The sequence below is a fragment of the Lepus europaeus genome, chromosome 6 (assembly GCF_033115175.1).
Source record: "Lepus europaeus isolate LE1 chromosome 6, mLepTim1.pri, whole genome shotgun sequence".
Classification (NCBI taxonomy): Eukaryota; Metazoa; Chordata; class Mammalia; order Lagomorpha; family Leporidae; genus Lepus; species Lepus europaeus.
The window spans coordinates 34,780,645-34,803,594 of NC_084832.1; the positions used below are offsets into that span (position 1 = coordinate 34,780,645).

Here is a 22,950-nt window from a genome sequence, read left to right on the forward strand (position 1 = left end):
ATGCACAATTTAATCTTTAGACCTTATAAGAGATGGCTAACATTTTTCTGTAATAGCATAGCCAAAATATGAACTTAACTAATAATCTCATAGCTAGATTCACATTGCCATCAGCGAAGTATACAGTAAGTAGGAAAAAAAAACCTCCCTTTCAGACCAAAGGGAAAGAAAGTTTTAAAGTGAGAATATAATTTTCCTCATGGGCATTGTCTACCTTAGAAAAACTACTACAGAACATGCCTGTGACTATAGACTTGTAGTTCAGGCCACCGAAGATTAGAGATGGGACACGGGCACTCCCTTGACTTGCATCGTCTGGTCTGCTTTAACACAAACCAGGAGGAAAAGAAAGCTAGGCATCAGAAGCAATGGGTGGCAGGCCTATTCATGGCTGATCTGTACAGTGATCTGCCCTCAAGGAGACCCAACAGGCCAGTCCACTGCAGTGGCTTTCAATGTGGTAAGCCTGGGCTTCAGCAGAAGTCAGCTTGTGAAGAGCCCTGGCAGCTCTGCCAAGAGTTGGATCACTGGAAATGGACCTGCCCTGGAGTCGAAGGATGCCCAGGTCAGAGCCACAGATCTTATTGGCTCTAAGCTGAAAAGCCCTTCACTCAGCCCAACTTCCAAAGTGACCACTGCAGTTGAGGGGACAGCCAAGTAGGGTCAGCAACATTGCAGGCAGAACTGTAAATTTCTTGTTAGAGATGCCCCCTGCCTTTACCTGGCCAGCTCTCCTCCCAGGCCAGCCAAGTAATGAAAGTCAACAGAGTGCCTTCCCCTAGGAGGTTCACACCTCCCTTAGGATATACCCCATGTGAAGAGATAGATAGGTCTGGGCCTCTTATCTTACAAGGCCTAAAGCCCACCAGATTATTATCAAGCCCCTTCTATCAGTTCTATTTGCCTCTCAACCAGAAAAATTACTTGTAGCTTAAACAGCACCTTTCTTAGCTCCTCTAATAATGACTCTGTCCTTTGTTCTAGACCCTGTCTAGTGCACTTGGGCCTCATTCCTTTGTAATCATAACCTCTACTCTACCACCAATGGCTCTACTCCCAACCTGTGTGTACTGATGGTCCTCTTCCCCACTTAATGCTGTATAATTGTTCAGACCTGGTTAAGGCCACTCTTAGGATCATTGGTTACTATCCTCAACCTGTCTTTTATGACCTTGTCTAAATATGATCAGAGTCGGGGAACTTGGAAGGCTTCCATAGCCTTGGCAACTCATGACGACAGCCTAGGGTGGTTACTGGCGCCATAAACTAGAGTGTCAATTTGTTGGGTCAACAACAGGAGCCACTGTGCGCTTGCTCCTGATGTGGGATCTCTGTCCTTAATGTACTGTACATTTTGATTTAATGCTATAACTAGTACTCAAACAGTATGTTTCACTTTGTGTTTCTATGTGGGTGCAAACTGTTGAAGTATTTATACTAAATTGATCTTCTGTATATAAATAGAATTGAAAATGAATCTTGATGTGAATGGAAGGGGAGAGGGGGCGGGAGAGGGGAGGGTTGCGGGTGGGAGGGAAATTATGGGAAGGGGAAGCCATTGTAATCCATAAGCTGTATACTGGAAATTTATATTCATTAAATAAAAGTAAAAAAAAAAAAACAGTTAAACTAAAAAAAAAAAAAAAAAAAGAAATTATGGGACATGTACTCTATAGAATACTATATAGCAATAAAAACAATGAAATCCAGTCATTTGCAACAAAATGGAGGAATCTGGAACACATCATGCTGAGTGAAATAAACCAGTCCCAAAGGGACAAATATCATATGTTCTCCCTGATTGGTGACAACTAACCTAGCACCAAAAAGGAAACCTGTTAAAGTGAAATTGACACTATGAGAAACATTGACTTGATCAGCCCTTGCCCTGACTGTTGATGAAGAACTTAATACATTATCCCTTTTAGTATTTTTTTTTGTTCTATTTAATACTATTGGTTGAACTCTGTAATTAACACACAATTATTCTTAGGTGTTTAAATTTAATTGAAAAGAAGCCGGCGCCGCGGCTCACTAGGCTAATCCTCCGCCTTGCGGCGCCGGCACACCGGGTTCTAGTCCCGGTCGGGGCACCGGATTCTATCCCGGTTGCCCCTCTTCCAGGCCAGCTCTCTGCTGTGGCCAGGGAGTGCAGTGGAGGATGGCCCAAGTGCTTGGGCCCTGCACCCCATGGGAGACCAGGAGAAGCACCTGGCTCCTGCCATCAGCGTGGTGCGCCGGTCGCAGTGTGCCAACTGCGGCGGCCATTGGAGGGTGAACCAACGGCAAAGGAAGACCTTTCTCTCTGTCTCTCTCTCACTGTCCACTCTGCCTGTCAAAAATAAAAATAAATAAATAAATAATAATAATAATAAAAAAATTTAATTGAAAAGTGATCCTTGTTAACTATGAGAGTGGGAATAAGAGAGGGAGAAGATGTACAATCTGGGACATGCTCAATCGGACTTACCCCAAATGGTGGAGTTAGAAATGTGCCAGGGGATTCCAATACAATCCCATCAAGGTGGCATGTACCAATGCCATCTCACTAGTCAAAGTGATCAACTTCCTTTCACAATTGATCATAATGATAGGAATAAGAATCAAAGGGATCACATAAACAAGACTAGTGTCTGCTAATACTAACTGATAGAATAAAAAAGGTAGAGAACGACCCAACATGGGAAGCGGGATACACAGCAGACTCATAGAGTGGCAGATGTCCTAAATAGCACTCTGGCCTCAGAATCAGCCCTTAAGGCATTCAGATATGGCTGAAAAGCACATGAGAGTATTTTAGGCATGGAAAACCAAGACACTCTGGCACACACACACACACACACACACAAAAAACCCTATATGAAAGATCTCTGTGAGTGAGATCTCAGTGGAAAGAACAGGTCATCAAAGAAGGAGGTACCTTTCTCTGAAGGGAGGAGAGAACTTCCACTTTGACTGACTATGACCTTGTCTAAATAAGATCAGAGTTGGCAAACTCGAAAGGCTTCCATAGCCTTGGAAACTCATGACTAGAGCCTAGAGTGATTACTGATGACATAAACAAGAGTGTCGATTTGTTAAGTCAACAACAGGAGTCACTGTGCACTTACTCCTCATGCAGGATCTCTGTCCTAAATGTGTTGTTCATTGTGATTTAATGCTATAACTAGTACTCAAACAGTATTTTACACTTTGTGTTTCTGTGTGGGTGCAAACTATTGAAATCTTTACTTAATATATACTAAACTGATCTTCTGTATATAAAGAGAATTGAAAATGAATCTTGATGTGAATGGAAGGGGAGAGGGAGCAGAAGAAAGGAGGTTTGTGGGTGGGAATGAAGTTATGGGGGGGAATGCCATTGTAATCCATAAGCTGTACTTTGGAAATTTATATTCATTAAATAAAAGTTAAAAAAAGAACCAATTAAATTTTAGAGTTAAAATCTTCAATCAGTTAAATAAAAATTATATTTTAGAGCTTTAATGGAAAGATAGACCAAGTGGAGGAAAGAATTTTTGAACCAGAGGATAAAAATCTTGTAATAACCCAGTCAACCAATCAAACAAAAATAAAGAGAAAAGAATTAAAAAGAATGAAGATGGCCAGCACCACGGCTCACTAGGCTAATCCTCTGCCTAGCAGCGCCAGCACACCGGATTCTAGTCCCAGTCGGGGAGCTGGATTCTGTCCTGGTTGACCCTCTTCCAGACCAGCTCTCTGCTATGGCCCGGGAGTACAGTGGAGGATGGCCCAAGTCCTTGGGCCCTGCACCCCATGGGAGACCAGGAGAAGCACCTGGCTCCTGCCTTTGGATCAGCGCAGTGCGCCAGCTGCAGCGTGCCGGCCGCGGCAGCCATTGGAGGGTGAACCAACGGCAAAGGAAGACCTTTCTCTCTCTCTCTTTCTCTCTTTCTCTCTCTCTCTCTCTCTCTCTCTTTCTCTCTCTCTCTGTCCACTCTGGCTGTCAAAAAAAAAAAAAGAATGAAGAAAGTCTACATAAAATATGGGAATTCCATTAAATGACCAAATATTCATATAATAGGTATTCCAGAAGAAGAAAGGGAAAAGGTCATTGAGAATCTCCTAAATGAAACAATAGTTTAAAATTTCTCAGGTCTTGAAAAGACATGGACATCCAGATACAAGAAGCTCAAAGAACCCCACGTAGACTCAATCAAAAAAGTCTTCTCCAAGGCATATTGTCATCAAATTGTCAAAAGTTAAAGGAGAAAACCCTAAAGACAGTAAGAGAAAAGTGTCAACTTACATATAAAGGAAAACCAATTAGATTAACAGACTTTTCAGTGGGAAACCCTGAAGGCCAGAAAAGAGTGGAATGATATATTTAAGGTCTTAAAAGAAAAAAACTTCCAAGAAAAAAACAACCAAGAATACTCTGTCCAGCAAAGCTATTCCTTAAAAGGGAAGTAGAAATAAATATTTTCCAGATAAGCAAACTGGGAGAATTCATCAGCAGCAGATGAACAGGAAATTCAGAAGGGCATCCTGCATGAGAAGTAAACATCATGAAAACACATGACACCATCAAATTCACTAACAGAGAAACATCATCCAATCAACAAAATGTCAGGTCTTAGGTCTTAGTTCTTATCTGTCACTAACCTTGAATGTAAGTGGGTTAAATTTACCAACCAAAAGACTTATGTTGGTTGAATGGATAAAAGACCATGACTCTATAATATGCTGACTACAAGAAACTCACTTCACAAAGATACACACAGACTGAAAGTGAAAGGTTGGAAAAATATGCACAGGCAAATGGAAACCAAAAGTGAACAGATGTAGCTATCCAGGTATCAGCTAAAACAACTTTAAATCAAAGACTGTAAAAAGAGATAAATAAGAACACTATATTTTGATAAAAGGTTCAATTAAGCAAAAAGACATAACAATCCTAAATACATATGCATCCACACAAGACAACCCAGATATATACAGAAAATACTATTAGACCTAAAGAGAGAGGTAGACTCCAATACAATAGTTGTGGGTGACTTCAATACCTTACTGCCACCAATAGATCCTCCATACAAAATATCAATAAAGACATCAGAATTGAAACATACTATTGAGTAAATGGACCTTACAGACATTTACTGAACATTTCAACCAACAATTACAAATTGCAAAATCTTCTCATCTGCACATGGAACATTTTCTAGGATAAACCACATATTAGACCACAAATCAAGTCTCAGCAAATTTAAAAAGACTGAAATCATATCATGTGTCTTCTCAGATGGTAAAGGAATAAAACTAGAGAAACAAGAAGAACAATAGAACACTCATCAACACTGGGAAATTAAACAACATGCTACTGAATGACCAATGGGTCACTGAAAAAAATTAAAAAGAAAATTAAAACTTTCTTGAAATAAATGAAAATTAAACACAACATATCAAAACCTGTGGGATACAGCAAAAGCACTATTATGAGGAAGTTTATAGCATTAAATGCTTACATTAAAAAAAGAGAAATGGCCGGCGCCGCGGCTCACTAGGCTAATCCTCCACCTTGCGGTGCCAGCACACTGGGTTCTAGTCCTGGTCGGGGCGCCGATCCTGTCCCGGTTGCCCCTCTTCCAGGCCAGCTCTCTGCTGTGGCCCGGGAGTGCAGTGGAGGATGGCCCAAGTCCTTGGGCCCTGCACCCCATGGGAGACCAGGAGAAGCACCTGGCTCCTGCCATCGGATCAGCGCGGTGCACCGGCTGCAGCACGCCTACCGCGGCGGCCATTGGAGGGTGAACCAACGGCAAAAGGAAGACCTTTCTCTCTGTCTCTCTCTCACTGTCCACTCTGCCTGTCAAAAAATTTAAAAAATAAAAAAAAATAAAAAAATAAAAAAAAAGAGAAATGCCTCAAAAAACAAGAACAAGCCAAACCCCAAATGAGCAGGAGGAGAGAAATAATAAGCATCACAACAGATAAATGAAATTGAAACTAAAAAAAAATCAGCAGAACAAAAGGGTGGTTTTTTTGAAAAGATAAACAAAATAGATAAGCAAAATAGACTAATGAAAAAAAAGAGGGCCAGTGCTGTGGCATAGCAAGTAAAGTCACTGCCTGCAGTGTCAGCATCCCATATGGGCACTGGTTCGAATCCTGGCTACTGCACTCCCAACCCAGCTCTCTGCTATGGCCTGGGAAAGCAATGGAAGATGGCGCAAGTACTTGGGCCTCTGCACCCACGTGGGAGAACTGGAAGAAGCTCCAGAATCCTGGCTTTGGATTGACCCAGCTCCAACCATTGCAGCCATCTGAGGAGTAAACAAGCAGATGGAAGACTTCTCTGTCTCTGCCTCTATAACTCCACCTTTCAAATAAATGAATAAATCTTTTAAAAACAAACAAAAATAAGGCCGGCACTGTGGCTTACTAGGCTAATCCTCCACCTGCAGCGCCGGCAGTCCAGGTTCTAGTCCCAGTCGGGGCGCCAGTTCTGTCCTGGTTGCTCCTCTTCCAGTCCAGCTCTCTGCTGTGGCCTGGGAAGGCAGTGGAGGATGACCCAAGTCCTTGGGCCCTGCACCCACATGGGAGACCAGGAGGAAGCACTTGGCTCCTGGCTTCAGATCGGCGCAGTGCGCTGACTGTAGCAGCCATTTGGGGGGCGAACCAATGGAAGGAAGACCTTTCTCTCTGTCTCTCTCTCTCACTGTCTAACTCTGCCTGTCAAAAATAATAAAATAAAATAAAGCCAAAATTTAAAAAAGGAAAAAGAGAAAGAATTCAAATAAATAAGAGATGAAAAAGGAGACATTACAACTGACACAACTGAAATACAAAGGATCATAAGAAACTACTATGAAGAACTGTATGCTGACAAACTGGAAAATCTTGAAGAAACGGATAAATTCCTGGATTCATATAAACTACCAAGATTAAATCAAGGAGATATACACAATCTAAACAGACCCATAGCAATCAATGAGATTGAAGCAGTAATCAAAATTCTTCCATCAAGGAAATGTCTGGGAACTGATGACTTTTCTATTGAATTCTATAAAACATTCAAAGAGGAAGGAATCTAAATATTCTTCAAACTATTCCAAAATATTGAACATGATGGAATTCTGCCAAACTCTTTTTATGAGGTCAGCATAACTTTGATACCAAAACCAAAAACACAATATGAAAAGAATGCTATAGACCTATATCCTTGATGAACATAGATACAAAAATTCCCAACAAAATACCAGCAAATTGAATCCAAAAACACATCAAAAAATCATACATCACAATCAAGTAGAATTTTTTCCAGAAATGCAAGTGTGGTTCAACATGCACAAATCAATAAACACAAATCACATCAATAGAATGAAGAACAAAGAGCCTATGGTCATTTCAATAGATACAGAGAAAGCATTTTATAAGATTCAACACTCTCTCATGATGAAAAGCCTCCACAGATGAGGCATAGAAGAAACATTCCTTCTATTATTATTTTTTTTTTAACTTTTATTTAATGAATAGAAATTTCCAAAGTATAGCCCATGGGTTACAATGGCTTCCCCCCTCCCATAACTTCCCTCCCGCCCGCAATCCTCCCCCTTCCCGCTCCCTTTCCCCTTCCATTCATGTAAAGATTCATTTTCAATTCTCTTTGTATACAGAAGATCAGTTTAGTATATATTAGGTAAAGATTTCAACATTTTGCCCATATAGCAACACAAAGTGAAAAAACTACCATTGGATTACTAATTATAGCATTAAATAGCAATGTACAGCACATTAAAGACAGAGATCCTACATAATTTTTTTTCAAATTAATTAATTTTCTATGCCATTTCCATTTTAACACCAGGTTGTGTTTTTTTTTTCATTATTATTTTTTTTTAATTATAAAGGCTATATATCACAAACCAACAGTCAATGGGGAAAAACTGAAGGCGTTTCTCCTCAGATCTGGAAAAAGAAGGAATGTCTACTTTCACCAATCTTATTCAATATAGTGCTGGAAGCTTTAGTAAGAGCAATTAGGGAGAGGAGAGAAATAAAGATCATCAAAATTGCAAAAGAGGAAGTCAAATTATCCATGCTTGCAGATGACGTGATGTTATACATGGAAAAACCTAAACCAGCAGAAAGCTGTTAGAATTGATAAAAAAAAATTCAGTATAGTTACAGGTTACAAAATAAACATACAAATAAAGCAGTAGCTTTTTTGTAGGCTAATCATGAACTCACAGAAATAGAGATCAAGAAAGAAATCCTGTTCACAATAGCCACACAAAAAAATTACTTAACTAAAGGCTGTGATAACATGTACTTTTATGTCTTAGATTATATCAGTATGGATTAACTTAAAGAAAAGTCACAGAAAGTAGAATTTGTATTTCATTCATTGATCCTAGACCCAGCTCATTTATAGCTGTATTTAGCCAGAAATCCAACTTTATTCAAATGAACACCAGGCTAAAAGCTATAATGTTCTTAGTGATCATACATTTATATTGAGCTTCTCTTAATATCAAGGCTTTGGCATGGGCTCTTATCCCACTTTGCAGTCAGCCAGTGCTTTGAATATTTACTCTTCTGGAGAATTTTCCAGAGTATGAGAGTTTTCTTCCAAAGAAGCAGCCAGATACTTACTTCCCACCTCTCTCTAGCTGAGGTCCAGGTACGCGTCCTGGGCTTCGACAGCACTCTCAAGATAGAGATTCAGTAAAGTATACTGTGTGTGTATAGATGCAGCACACATAGATTCTGTTTCTGACAGGTGGTAGTGAGAGAGGTGGGGTCTGACATACAGTCCAGGACCAGGTACCATTTGCAAACTGTATCTGGTGGTAGATACAGAGGAGTCTAGGAAGGTTCAACCCAAAAGTGCAATTTGATGCTGACCGGGCCTTCATAGCCTCTAGGATCTCATCCTTCAGGAAAGTCTGAACTTCCTCCCTTCCTAACAGGCTAGATCCTTTAGCCATTAGTGCTTACAAAATGATGATCTAGTTTTGTTATTCCTTATTAGTTGGAATTAATTTATAAAGAGAAATCTCTTTATATTTAGTTATAACTTATACTGAAAAAGCAGAATAAATATTTGATTATTTCCCTTTATTTCCCAGTTTTCCAGTAGTGAATTGGTTCCCAAGTATTCTTCAGTGGTGACACAGTGAGAATTTTAAATTTTAGAATTATGATTTCATGGATTTAAATATTTGATGCATTTCAGTGATCTGTACTCATTATTATTATTACTGATATTCAAGATGCCCCATCTTCAGCCAGAATGAGCCTATTAAATCTCACTCCTATCCAATTTAACATGAATTTGTTTTTTATCTATGATGGTTATTACTACCTACAGTTTTTCCTTCATGTCATGTTACCTACAAATACAAGTAGGTTTGCCTCTTCACTTCTAATTGCTTCCATTTTCTTAATTTTCTTGACTAATGTTGCCAACACAATGATTTAAATAATAATGAATACCATGGGCAACTGTGTTTTGTTGCCAAATTTAGTGGGGAAACATTACTATTTCCTGACTAAATAGCATGCTGGCTATATGTTTTGCTCTTTTAAGAAAAAATTACCCATTCCTATTTTACTGAGTGTTTGAACACAAAACATGGAGTTTTGCCAAATTTAGCAGCTTAGTTTCAGTCACTAGTCAACCAGATAAGAATCCCAAATTATCTATTTCAACTTTGTTAAACCAATGTCATTGATTTGCTTTCTTGCAATTTCATACTTAATTTTGAGTGTAAAAAAAAAATTCCTCTCTCTATATTACCCAACACATTTTGAAAAAAGACCAAAACTGATGTCATTTCTTTATTCTGAAATCCCCATGAGTTTCTTTAATTGATCAATATTCATGCTAGCCAACTAACTTCCATGATTCCAAGTCTACCCTTCATTGGTTATCTAGCTGATCTTGATTGAATATTTTATTATCCCTAAGCAATGGTCACACATGGAATAATAAAAAGTGTCTTCTCAGTTTTCAAGGAAATATATTGGACTTAATTAGATGTTATTTTTTAAAAACCCAAGTAAAATGGCAGAAAGAATTTAAAAACAGATCTTTACATATACGTAAAGTTAGAAAATTACTGAAAGTAATTATTTTGGAAGGAGATTTTATAAAGAAATTAAGATATAGAAGCTAAATAAAAATACATATGGATAATAATAAAAGATATAGTAACTTCAGTGAGATACCTCAATAGAAAAATAATTATTTCCTATGTTTAAGATAAAATTTCCCTTGCACTATCATACACAATATTTTATTATGCCTAAGGGAAATTATGTACATTATGAGTAGGAGTGTCAAATTTTACCACTGACTCCTCTTTTTAGATCAGTACCATGTCCATGTAACTATATCTGGACCTGACCATTGTTCTTACAGTAAACATTCAGCAAATATTGACTGATCAGGCTCTCCAGGTTTAATCTTCCTAACCTGCTTCACAGAAAATGTTGATGCTTATCCAACCTATAATTCAAATTATAAATTAAAAGGCAAAAAGGGGATCCTAAACAAATTCTAAAATGAAAAGGAAAATTTGTAATTATGTACAAGAGTTTTTCTTTGATTTTTATATCAGAAACTATCATTCTTCATTTCCAAAACCAGTATCTTCTGCCTTTTTCACGTTTGATCAAGATATTGAGAGGATTCTCTTATTTAGAAAATTACCACTTTGATTATACAATGTGCCTTTGTCTATCCCCATTTGAGGCATTTAAATGTTTGATTTATCTCTACTCACTTCCTTGAAGCATTGCGAGGTGTTTAGGTAATTTTTAAAATTTAATAGAGAGAAAACGGGGCTGCCATACATCTCTCTTGTTTTCATTTATGAGATGTGCTTGCTTCATAAACTAGAAATGCTAGGAGAGATGACAAGTTCAAACTGCACAGCAATTTAGATTTGGCCAAATCTAAACTGCAGGGGGAAGGGGTGAAAAGGTGGATGAATGAATAAACTGGATGGGCAATTTGGGGTGAGTGCTTTAGGGACACTACTTGCTACACATTGAACCCTATAGAAACATTGCTTGTATGGAGAATGAAGAAGGGTAAGTACGGAGAAGAATTAAGAATTGTAGATGAGTCCACTGGATAGAGACAGTTAACACAGGGAATACACTGAAGTTACCAAAGTGAGGACAACTGTCTTGTTAGCACTTAATTAGGATGATAGGTATATCCCTGGTACCCTATCAGGCCTCTTTCTTACTTTTAAATTGTAAGAGTGAGGTTATTAGGCATGGTCTCTTTAATTACCTTTATAGTCACTTGTCCAATAAAACTGATAGCAGTCATAGTGTCCTTCAGACTCAAAACATTAACTCTACCAGTGGTGCAAATGAGTAAGAAGCAGAGGACCCTGTTCATCTCTAATAGGGCTTTTCAACCAGGCCCTTATCAACTCTACAGCCTGTTTATTGCTGTGAGCCCCAAAGATCGGTAACAATTACATGAATACTTGGAAAGAAGACTTTACTTTTTGTCTCTTGTGCCCATTATGAAGCCCAATCTCACCCCATACATGTGTACTCTACTCAAGAGACTTCTGGGAAAAGAATGCCTGTCTAAATCTGAATTCAGTATCCCACATACAAGTGCAGTGTATTCCACAACCAAGTATATGTTTAAAAATCAAAGTCATCAATTCTTTTGGCAATCAGCATTACAGGACATCACTAGTTGCCACTTAATTCTAGGATCTTAGAACCATAAGGGATCTTATTGAATAATCTAATTTAAACCTCATCCTAAGCAAGTACTATTCTATTCTTCTCAATTATATAAAATGGAAGACAATTTATACTTGAAGAATAAATAATTCCATTTATTTCTGTCAGCATTAGTAGTTATAGATTAATCTTGATTATAAATCAATTATGAATAATATAAGCACCAAACTCTTATGAGATGCTGAGGGAAACTACCTAAGTCTTGATCTCAAGAAATTTACTATGGAATGACAGGCAGAGAAAGTATAGGAAGTTGCACATAACCCAGTTATAAAGACAGCTTGTAGTCCCAGGACTGAACTTTTCTTGCTCTGATGAGCTACCTTTATGCCTATTCTTTGGTCAGGTTACTGGATTCAGCATCTGCCCACTCCTATTGACTGATGTATCAATTGAACTATCTGTCATGTTTGTCCATCATGATTTGTCCTTCCCTATCCTGTAGACATCAGTCCCATAAGAGTTGTTGAGGCAGAGAAAAAAAAGATTCCATGGACATAAGAAATGCCAGCCAAGGGACTAAAGAGGAGCTCAGAGAGCAGAAGTTAGTGGAGATGAATAGATAGTACCTGCTACATTATATATTTATTAATCGACCTTTCATTCTGCCATTTTCATTTAACAGTACCCTAGCTGTTTTTAGGACTCCAGGAAGTTATACTTCCAACACTATATTCATTTTCACATATATTTCTAAACTGCTACAAGTCTTCCCCATTGGGGCCAGCATCATGGCAAAGTTTAAGCCACCACCTGTGACATCAGCATCCCAAATAGGCCCCAGCCCATGTCCTGACTGCTCCACTTCAGATCCAACTCCCTAATAATTCACCTGGGAAAGTAGTAGAGGATGAATCAAGTACCTGGGCCCCTGCCACTCAGGTGGTGACTTGGATGAAACTCCTGCTCCTGGATCCTGGCTTTGGGCCCAATTTTTGCAGCCATTTATGGAGTGAACCAGCAGATGGATGACCTTCCTTTCTACAACTCTGCCTTTCAAATGAATAAAGATAAATCAATTTTGTTTATTTTTTTAAACATGATTTATTTGTTCATATTATCTGAAAAGCAGAGATACAGAGACAGAAAGGTAAACAGATCTTCTACCCACTGATTCACTCCCCAAATGCATGCAACAGCTAGGGCTGGGTCAGGCCAAAGTGAGGAACCCAAAACTCAAGCCAGATCTCCCATATGAATGTCAGGTACCCAACTACTTGAGCCATCACCTGCTGCCTCCTGGGGTGAGCATTTGTAGGAAGTTGGAATTAAAAGCAGAATTGAGACTTGGACTAAGGTACTCCAGCATGGGATGTGGCCATCCCAAGTGACATCTCAACCACTACAGCAAACATATGCCCCAATAAATGACAGTTTTAATTTGAAGTTTTTTGGAAACCCACGGACAAAATTTTTAATAAAATATAGACAGGAAAAGAGGAAATCTCTAGAGTGTAAGAGTGAGAACCTTGTAACTGACTTATATTGAAAGAATGAATATTTGTCACCTATTAGATTGAAAGCTCCTACAGCCAAAGACTTACTCATTGATTATATATTCCCATCAGCACCTATCTTAGTGCTATGCATATGATAGAAGTTTAAAATGTTTGTCAAATTTAATAGCACCTTCTTTCCACTTCCTCAAAGACACTCTGTTCTCTTTTGGCAAGGCCTATGTTGTTACTTACTTCCTTCTTTTCTATGTGCTAGCTCATTTCTCCTGAAAGCCTGATTCTCACTCTCTTTAAATAAAAATAAATCTTTAAAAAAAAGTCTTCCCCATAACCCTAAATGGAACAATACATTCTTATATCACAAAAACAAAGTCTCATCTCTTGTGTATCATGATTATAAGCAATTGAGCCCATTAAGTTATATCTTGTTGGGACCAGTCCAAAGAATATGCCTGCCTGTAAATGAAGGAAACAACAAATTATCAATTGAGTTTGTGTCTATAATTCTATGAGGGTGGAGTCTGTTTTATTCACGAGATGAATACTTTGCTGCAAATAACCATTATAGAAAAACATTATGGAAAACTATAGTTGATTAGAAACTTAAAACTTTAGTTCAAATCAAATGTTATAATGTTAAAAGTAAATACATTAAATTTTCCCTAAACTATCCTATCTGATGTCCGTGGAGTGGCTATAATATCTATTAAACCTTATAAGTACAAGTAATAAAATGAACACTTATCTTGGAACACAAAGAATATTCTGGGATCCTCTTAGTCTGCAAGTTTAAAAAAATTAATAAATCCAGGTATGCTAAGTGACTTAAACTCTCAAATGTTGGAACCTCTAGTGGCAAAGAGTAGTCTTTTGGTCAAAACCTGGGCTCCTCTGGGATAGGAGATCTCACGTGGAGCTAAAGGAAGACTAGGACCAGTGTCCATGCTCAAGACAATTATATAAGCTGGGGTCCGAAGAAATAGAATTCATGACCCCTTCTCCAAGTAAGAAACTTCAACAAGGAGAATAACTACACACCTAAGTCAGTGCTAAAGGAACCAGCAAGGATGTTGAACCACTAATTACCAACCAAAGGAAGTCATTACTGTTACTTTTGTTAACAAATAAAAGGAAGGAAATATTGCTATTAGAATACAAGGAAAACCAGAGCCACATAGGAGGCAAGAGTTTATTTTACCCACTGCCAAGTAAGTACCAAAGAAGGGATTGGAGATGAAATATCCTGCTTATCTCTCCTCTAGCCCTTTGAACTCCTGATAATGTTTCTCATTGGCTGAACCTAAACAATATCCAGAAAGGAGCAGTTTTCAGGATTCAGCCTCCTGGAGTACAAAAGCAAGGGGAGAGAAGAGAATCCATTGCAGAAAGGGCAAAAAGAGAAGAACTGGCATTATCAAGAACCACCAAAAGCCAATAGAAGGTAAAAGCTGTTTAGTTCAAACTCCTAGAAATTTCTGTGTAGATTCTGAGAGAAATATACGTTCTCTAAAATTTTCTCCAGAGAATTTATGAAGCCCTTCAAGGTAGTTGTGGCCTATTCATGCTTAGAGAAAATAGCTAAAAACAATGGCTAGAGAGTACATGAAGAATTTGACCAGAACTCAGAAACAGCAAAGAAATTTATAGAGTGTTTGGGAACACTGACCAGCCAGCCATTTGGATGAAGAGAGCTGCCTGCGCACTTCAGTTACCTACAGAAACCCAGACCGGCATTTCTTTTTCTTTCCCTGACTTTCAAACACCAATATGGGATAAACTGTCAACATTCAAAACTCAACATATACCAAAATAAAAGTATTTCTCCCTCTGTTTGGTTCTCCCATAGCATTGCCCAGCTAAGCCCACTGCCAGCTTACACCACCCAGGCAAAACCTGTTATTCTTTCTGTAGTCCTTATTTCTAGGGTTGGGCACTTTAAGGCTATCAACTAAGTAATTTATTGCCGTATCAACATCTTTGATTCCTCCCTATCTACTGTTTCCTGGAGCCCAACAACCTCAAGAGCCAAACTGCCCCTACATAAACATATAACAAGAGTAACCAACAACCACTGTACTCTGCTCACCTCATTGTCCTGAAGAATTTCAGTTCTTCCCACTTTACAATATTCTTTGCAACCGCTTCTGGATCCCATGGCCCATGCTGCATTCGCTACTGCAAGATCTTGCTTCTCTGACGTTTACCTTGGCTCACCTGTGGGCATCATTTACCCATGCTGTCTGGACTAATCTTTGTTTCCAGCCGCCACATGGTAATAAATACCCTGCTTGATTTTACCAGAACCCTGGGCTGACCCATAAACTGATTCACATGACTGGGCCTCCTGTCACAGTTGCTCTGGGCCCAGAAAAAACAAAACTAAATAATTGCCTCTTATTTCCTACCAACTCCCAAATTACATAGATTCTACATACACAAACATCTAATTTTTTTATTTATTTATTTTTTGACAGGCAGAGTTAAACAATGAGAGAGAGAGAGACAGAGAGAAAGGTCTTCCTTTTCCGCTGGTTTTCACCCCCCAAGTGGCCACTCCGGCCGGCTGCGCTGATCTGAAGCCAGGAGCCAGGTGCTTCCTCCTGGTCTCCCATGCGGATGCAGGGCCCAAGCACTTGGGCCATCCTCCACTGCCTTCCCAGGCCACAGCAGAGAGCTGGACTGGAAGAGGAGCAACTGGGACAGAATCCGGCGCCCCAACCGGGACTAGAACCTGGGGTGCTGGCGCCACAGGTGGAGGATTAGCCTAGTGAGCCAGGGCGCCGGCCAACAAACATCTGATTTAAAGTAATTTTGAAACAAAATTTTATGAGTTCCCTTTGTCTTATTATCATGTAAAGGGAAGAATCTACACAGAGTTACCTTTTATTCAAACTAAAGAGTTTTCTTCAGGCTTTGCCCTGAAATTTCCCATTGTAAGGCTATTACACTGTCCCTTCAGAGGTTCTCAGTATAGGCTTAGCATTGGCACCACCTGAAGTCCATTAAGAAAACTATCAAAACCTGAGTCCCAACACCACAGGTTCTGATTTCATCGTTTTTAGTGTGGTCTAAGCAAAGGGGTTTTTAAAGCACCTATCACCCCAGCTGAATCTAATGTGAAGTCAAGGTTAAGAAGCACTGCAATAGGCTCAACAAGCATCTTCATCTCTTCTGCAGTGTGCATGATGGATTATAAGAATGCACTGCTGAGGTTGGCATTGTGGCATAGTGGGTAAAGGATTGACCTACAATGCTGACATTCCATATGGGCGTTGGTTCTTGTCCTGACTGCTTCACTTTCAATACAGCTCCCTGCTAATGGCCTGGGAAAACATATTCCAAGTGCTTAGGCCACTGCCATCCATATGGGAGACCTAGATGAAGCTCCTGGGTTCTAGTTCCTGGTTTCAGCCTGGGTCAACACTGGCCATTGTGGCCACTTGAGGACTGAACCAGTGGATGGAAGGTAACTCTCTTTCTCCGTCTCTCCATCTCTCTCTCTCTCTCTCTCTGTAGCTCTTTCAAATAAATAAATAAATAAATAAATGTATGTTTTAAAGTGTATTATTCAGGCAAACATTTGCCACAGCTGTGCTGTCATCCATATTAAAGTTCTTGGGTTCAATTTCTTTGGTTCAAGTCCCAATTCCACTCCTGATTCCAGCTTCCTGCTAGTGTACAACCTGGCAAGCAACAGATGATGATTCAGGCAGTGAGTTCCCTGCACCCGTGTGGGAGATCTGGGTTGAATTCCCAGCTCCTGCTCCTGCTCCTGTCTTCAGCTTGGCCCAGCCCCACCTACTGCAGACATTTGGGGCCTGAACCATTGGATGGAAGTTTCTCTCTCTCTCAAATAAGCAAAAATATTTTTAAAGAACCATGCTTTCGCCGGCGCTGCGGCTCACTAGGCTAATCCTCCGCCTTGCAGCGCCGGCACACCGGGTTCTAGTCCTGGTCAGGGCACCGGATCCTGTCCCGGTTGCCCCTCTTCCAGGCCAGCTCTCTGCTGTGGCCAGGGAGTGCAGTGGAGGATGGCCCAAGTGCTTGGGCCCTGCACCCCATGGGAGACCAGGAGAAGCACCTGGCTCCTGCCATCGGATCAGCGCGGTGCGCCGGCCGCAGCGCGCCAGCCGCAGCGGCCATTGGAGGGTGAACCAACGGCAAAGGAAGACCTTTCTCTCTGTCTCTCTCTCTCACTGTCCACTCTGCCTGTCAAAAAAAAATAAAAAATAAAAAAAGAACCATGCTTTCAGGGGCCAGTACTGTGGCACAGTACTGTGCCTGTGGTGCCGGCATCCTATATGGATGCTGGTTCGAGTCCCGGCTGTTCCACTTCCAATCCAGCTCCTTGCTAATGCACCTGGGAAAACAGCAGAGAATGACCGAAGTGCTTGCACCCCTGAACCCAAGTTGGAGACACAGAAGAAGCTCCTGGCTCCTGGCTTTGGATTGGCTCAGCTCTATCTCTTGTGGTCATTTGGAGAGTGAATCAGTGGATGGAAGACCTCTCTCTCTCTCTCTCTCTCCCTCTCCCTCTCCCTCTCTCTCCCTCTCCCCCTCCCTCTCCCTCTCTCTGTAACTGTCTTTCAAATAAATAAAATAAATCTTTAAAAAAAGAACAATGCTTCCAAGAGTTTAAAAAATGCAAAGGATTATTGTTACAAGTCAAAAAAAAATGAGACATAAAATTGACTTGCACAGTGCCTGGCATAGAGTAGGTGTCCAACAATGAGTTTTCTTATGCTCCTATATCTTTCCAGATTCCCCTAAAAATGTTTCTGAGATTTTTTATTCTCTCTAGAAGAGCATATTCTTTTTAAGTGACAACTACTTTATCAAAGAATACTCAGGGAAAACCTAAGCACTAGAAAGAAAATGAATTAGAGGAAGAGTGAGAACAAAAATGAGAAAGGGGTTGTTTCTAGGGACAATTAAGATACAAAATATCAGATCTGCCTGATTCAGTTTATTGTCAATTTATTCAAAAAGCCAAAATTGTTTGTGATGCATACAGTTCTACCATTCCTTGGGAGTTGAATTTTTTCTCATACATTCTGTCATGCCCATTAATGGAGGCATTTTAGCTTATTATTTATTCTGTATTTTTATTTAAGCAAAAGGCAGAGCAATACACATACACACATAGAGATGCAGGAGAGAGAGAGAGAGAGAGAGAGAGAGAGAGAGAGAGGGAGAGAGGGAGAGAGATTCCATCTGCTGCTTCACTGCTCAAATGTCTGCCACAGCCAGGGGTGGGCCAGAATGAAGCCAGGAGCCAGAAACTCCAGCCAGGTCTCACATATGGGTGGAAGGGACCCAAGTATTTGAACCATCATCTGCTACCTCCCAGAATGGGCATTAGCAGGAAGCTGGATTGTAAGCAGAAGTGGTACTCTATCCCAGGTGCTCTGATATGAGATACAGGCATTCCAAGTGTCAGCTTAACCTGCTGCGCCACAAAGCCACATGCTGGCCCCTTAGAAGCATTTTAAAAGTGCCATTTAAATAGCACCAGAAGAGCTTTCTTTCTATTCACAAGGGAACTTCAAAGAATTCATGGACAGTTCATACTCTGAAAAAAAATCTAAGTATGAATTTCATTTTTTTAACAAAATAAAAATTTTTTGGTTCCATTTTCGCACAAACTTTTTGAAATATCCTCATATTTCTTACCTGCCTGGGTAAAGCCACAACTCATGCCTGATTGCCCAAGTGAAATGCCCCAATTCTCTAAGGAATTCTTCCAGCTCCTCTGGGCTGAAATGATCCTCTCCCTCAGCCATATCATTGTCACTCTTTGGTTATAAGCACAATATGACTAATCATGAGAGATATTTATGCATGTTTCCATCTCTGACACACTATGACCATAGAAGGCAGGAACAGGGATTGTTCCCCTGTGTATCTTCCACCATATCTGGAACAGTGCCTGACAGTCAGCAAATACTCAACAGCTGCTTTTGTAGTGGAAGAATCTGAAAATCTGTATTCCACACCCAGGTTTTCATAATGGGATATACACACGCCTGAAAATCACTGTGCTATTCACTAGCTTATAATATGAACCTCAGGGCAAATAGGAAAATAGGTGATTATGTGCACAACATTCATTCATCAACCACACATATTAAATACAGGAACCTGGTAAAAACAACACCACAATTTTAAGCCTATTAATTGGTTAAGAAAGATAGCTGGCCCTCTGTATCCACAAACCAAAATTCTGCTAACAGCAGACGGAAAATATTCGGGGAAAAAACTGTCCTGAACGTGAACAGACATCTTGTCTGTGTTCCCTAAACAATATAGTATAATAGCTATTTACAGAGCCTTTATATTGCATGTGATATTGTAATTAATTTAGAGAAGCTTTGAAGTATGCAAAGGGATGTACATTGATTATATGAAACAATGCGATTTTACATAAGGAATTTGAGCATCCTTGGAGTTTAGTATCTGTGAGAGATCATGGAACCAATCCCTAATGGATAACAAAGGATGACTATACACAAATACTACCATAAATACAGCACTAGGTTTGAAGAGGACCTAAAGTTTGCTGGCAGAAGTGGGCATCTGAAGGAGTTGCCGTTGGTAAGTCTCTGTGAGTGGTACAAGGAGGGTTTCCTAAAATCAGAGGGAAAGTTGTAAGAGAGGCTGCTCTTAATACTGCAAGGAAGGACCTGCGATCTCTGGTAGATGGAAGATGGGTAGGGTTGTTTTGTGTATTCCTAAGCTGCTAGGACCAGCTGGGTATAGTTTTCTGTGTTTACTTAGGGTGAAATTGTGCATAAGCAAATGTGAACTTCACAGCATTCTCAGGTCATCCTCTATCAATTGTGTTGGAGCAAATTCAAAGCTTTTTCAGAGTTATAGTAGAACTAACTTAACCACATTCTCTACACAATGTGAAACATTATTTACATAGATTTGAAAACAGCTAGGAAATGTCACATTAAACCACAATCTTTGGGTCAGGCATTTGGTGCAGTGGCTATGACACTGCTTGGGTGTCCACATTCCATACTGGTGTGCCTGGGTTCAATTCCTAGCTCTTCTGCTTCCAACTCAGGTCCCACTAATGTGTACTTTGGGATACAGCAGGTGATGGCTCAAGTACTTGGCTCCCTTCCACTCATGTGGGAGACCCAATTTGAATTCCAAGCTTCTGACTTCAACCCTGCCCAACTCCTGGTTACTGCTGGCATTTGGGAAGTGAACAAATAGATAGAAGATCTCTTTCAATCTCTCTCTCTCTCTCTCTCTCTCTCTCTCTCCCCCCCACCCCCTTCCATCCCTCCCTCCCTTTCTCCCTCCCCTTCTCTCCTTCCCTCCCTCCCTACCTCCACTTGCCTCTCAAATAAAATAAGAATAAATGAATAAAAATGTTTAAAAGCACACTCTGTGATGCTTTCAAAGGAAGCTAAAGTAAAATAACAGTGTGAGGTTACAAGCCAAAAATAAGGGCTATGATCTTCTTTTAGGTTATAATTAATGTCAACAAGTCACTTAGCTTTCTGCATTCTTCTGTTACATTCTCTAAAATAGGGATAACATGTTTCCTTACCAGACAGGCACAATGTGAAGACTGGATAATATTCCACAGACTGCTGAAGACAAAAGTCATTCTGGTGAACTCTGAGGAATGAACTTTTATAAATCCATAGCGGTTACCCTCCCTGCATATCAAAGACTGAGCTTTGCCAACAGATATGTTTGTAAAATATATACAAAATTTAGTGGTTGAATGAACACCAACATTTTGATATAAAGTATACAGATCCAATGGCATATTGTTTAAAGATAAATCACTTCTAGTTAATTTATTTATGTCTGCCAGTAGCCAGATACTCATGTAAAATAATCCCTCATTCCTTCCTATGGCATAGTAAAACAAACGAGAAAGTGGCATTGTTTATGTAACAGCTTCTCCTGACTTAAGTTTCTACTGCTTTTAACATCATTTTAAAAATCATCATTCTCATTAGAAAAACAGACACAACAATGTGTCTTAAAATGGAGATATAACGGTAGGTGTTTGGCACAGGAGTTATGATGCTGCATCGGACACCTGCCTCCCATATCAGAGTCTGGATGCAGTCCCACGTCTGCTCTTGATCCAACTTCCTGCAAATGCACACCCTGGGAGGCAGCAGTTGACAGTCCAAAAATATGGGTCTCTGCCACCCATGTGGGAGACCTGGGTGGAGTTCCCAGCTCCTAGCTTTGGCCTTGGCCAAGCCATGGCTCTTTCAGGCATTTGGGGAGTGAACAAGTAGGCAGGGGATTCTCCCTCTCTCTTCTGTTTCTCTCTCTAAAAAGAGTGAAAAATAAATAACTAAATATTTTTAAATTAAAAAAGGTAATTTGAAAAAAGATAAAATCTCATAGACAAAACATGCACATCTAGAAAAGCTAATAAGCCAGCAGATTGAAATATTCATTAAGGAAGACATCCACTATCACACCTGCTTCTGAGACTTGAAGCCTGGCTCATCCCCTGCAACTTCACTTTTCCCTCAGCCCATGGACATGGGACTGGCTGTCCTCCCAGTGTCCCATATTCAGGACTGGATATCAAAGGAGAATCACCAACTCCCACTGGAGTGATACTGCTTCTGCCTCATGGAAATACCCATGCTCTTCTGAGACTAATGAAACTTTATAGTACAGACCTCTTCCTTCCTCATCTCTCTTCCACTGACCCTTCTGACACTAACTCCACATCGAACTCAAGGCTCTGGGACCCGGGCCCAGGATGTTCCCCTGTGCTCCTGCTTTTCCACTATCCCACAGAACTTGAATAAGCAAGTTCACAACCCATTTACACCACTGTCACAGGGGCCTAACCTCCTGGATTTCAACGTAACAAACGGATTTCCACACCCAGTTCCTAAACCAGAACCATACCACTTCCGTAACTGGTTTCCTGCGGTTGCTGTAGCAAATTATCCCAAAATAACTTAGTGGCTCAAAACAATAAAACTTTTTTTTTCTCTTACAGTTCTAGAGGATAAAAGTCCTAAATCAGTTTCACTTGTCTTTTTTTTTTTTTTTCAGATCTAGTGACCTTATTTAAGTGTATAAGTGTGTGTGCATATATACAACGCTATGCACACAACATACACACACACTCATGCCTAAATAAGAACTTGGCAAGTTCATATAGGCCTTTATAAGCTTATATGCCTTGAGGTATGGACCATTACTTCAACCCCACAGTGCAGTATCTTCAGAGCTCTCTCTCTCTCTCTCTCTCTCCCTCCCTCTCTAAACGTTCTTGTTCTCTCTACTGAGATCATTGTATCACCTTCTCTTTTCTATTTCAAGTCTCCCTCTGCCTCCTTTAAAAGGACGCTTTTGATTGCATCTAGACCCGAGCAGATAATTAGCGTAAGCCCCTCATCTCAATACCCTTAATTTAATCACCTCTGCCAAGACCCTGTTTTCATATAAGGTAACATTCACAAGTTTCAGAGATAGGATACAAGTATATTCTTGGAACAAATTTTTAAGTCTACTACAAGCTCTAATACCATGGTTTCCAACCATCACCTATTACACCTTAAGCCATCTCAAACTCCTGTCAGCATTATTAATACTTTCTGTTTTCTCATTCTCCATCATTCCATTTATTTATTTGTATGAAATCAATCCCACCCTCCTTATTTCACTTCAATCATAGGCTCAACACTCTCATTTCTTTTCAATTTATTTATCCTTCCAACAAAGCACCAACTTCAGTTAGAGCTAA

General features: G+C 39.9%; 1 pseudogene; it reads right to left on the reverse strand.

The window, feature by feature from the left end:
• The window catches only part of LOC133762060 (thyroid transcription factor 1-associated protein 26-like), a 77,144-nt pseudogene that overhangs the window by 52,031 nt on the left and 2,163 nt on the right, over nt 1-22,950 (reverse strand).